The sequence below is a fragment of the Myotis nattereri genome (assembly GCF_964212035.1).
Source record: "Myotis nattereri genome assembly, chromosome: 15".
Taxonomy (NCBI): domain Eukaryota; kingdom Metazoa; phylum Chordata; class Mammalia; order Chiroptera; family Vespertilionidae; genus Myotis; species Myotis nattereri.
In genome coordinates this window covers 26,194,864-26,196,512 of record NC_138090.1, presented here as the reverse complement: position 1 = coordinate 26,196,512, position 1,649 = coordinate 26,194,864, and positions in this window count along the sequence as shown.

Genomic DNA, 1,649 nt, shown 5'->3' with positions numbered 1-1,649 from the left:
AGGTGGTATGCTGGCTCAGAGGCCAGAGGGCTGGGGCGGGTGGGGGCGGGCACACAGAGAAAGCAGCCCAGTAGGATGGGTGGGGATTCCAGCTGCTACCTCATCCAAACGTTGAGCTGGGATGACGAACTCTGTCTGCCCAGAGAAGCTTCTTTGGAAGACATTGCGGAATGGGGGCTGGCTGATGACTCATGCCCTTGAACCCGGGGGTCCTCCTCTCCGATGTGGGCATGTGAACAGTGACCGTGTGTTTCTTGGGAGAATTCAGTGAAACTGCGTGTGAAGCGTTCCACATACATCCCCAGTGCGCCGTCATGTCAGCGCGTGTGTGTTCTATACAGGGATCAATATTTCACAAGCCTTATATTCCCTCCCCTGTTCACAGCAACCCCAAGACAGGTACTGTTTTGATGCCCGAGTCACACAATGGGAGGCAGCGGTCTAATACTTGCCTGAGGTCAGGCAGATAGCAGAGCTGGGGCTCACCCCCAGCCCCGTCTGACCACCACGACACACCACCCGGGGAAGTGGAAGGGACCCAAGCTCAGCCTTAGATGCACCTGCGCCAGGTCCCGCTCAGCTTCTGTCTGCGATGCCGGGACATCCTCTTCGGCTGCTGCCTCTCAGTTCTTTCACTGGGCTCTAGTGCGTGGTCATGTGTGACAGAGGCAGTAGGAAGCTCATGCACCCCGGAGTGGGGGGTTGGCTCTACAAGGTCAAGTATCTGTGCCTTATCGCCTGCACCCCTGCGCCTTCCACAGGGCCTGACCCGCATCAGCACTCAGTAATCACTGACTAGATGCACTGGCTTTCCTCGGTGCATGGCATGGCACAGGGCGTGGAATACAGTAGGTGCCCAATAAATGTTCTTCAATTGAGATGTCAGTTCTGCAGCAGTATTTGGACCACACGGACCCAGGTGCCAAGCAGTGACCCATCAGTTAATTTCTTGCAAACATTAACTTATAAAAATGAGCCTTCCAAGTTCTGAGGACAGCAAGGGTGACTTCTCCAGGAACACAGCAGCACTACAGGTTTTATATGGAAAATGAGAAAGCTCTGAGAGGAGACATTAACACCCCAGGACTCCCCTGAACAAATTTACCAATTTACCGGGGAACGCAGCCACTTTCATCTGATCAGGGACCAGTGGGATCGGGTCAGACAGCCAGCCTGGGTTCCCAGCAGGGGCCAAGTGGGCAGCCCCGGCCTGGGGCCCAGCACGATTTCAGGGCCAAGCTTCAGGGCCAGCAGCTCCTCCCAGGTTCCTGCCAGGCCTCAGAACCACATGTTCCCAGGAGCAGAGGTCCCTTTCATCTGAGCTCTGGTGACCTGGGCTTGATCCCAAGCTTAGTGGGCTGTCCTCCCGTGAATGTGGCTTCCTGCAGACCTGTGGGCGAGGTTTCCTCTGGGAAAGCCTGGGGCTGGCGAGGCCTTTCATCTCCTCCGCCCTGGGGGCCTGCTGGTGAGGCCTGCCTGCTGGGGTCTGACAGCTGCTGCCTGCCCAAGGGTCTTGCCCTCTGAAATGGGGAGGAAATGTCTCCTTGAAAAACGTAAAGGGCACAATGCTTAGGGCTTCACTCCATGGAGCAGAGGACATGGCTCAGTTACAGGTCCTGAGAATAAAGCCTGCCCCTCCACTCCTGATA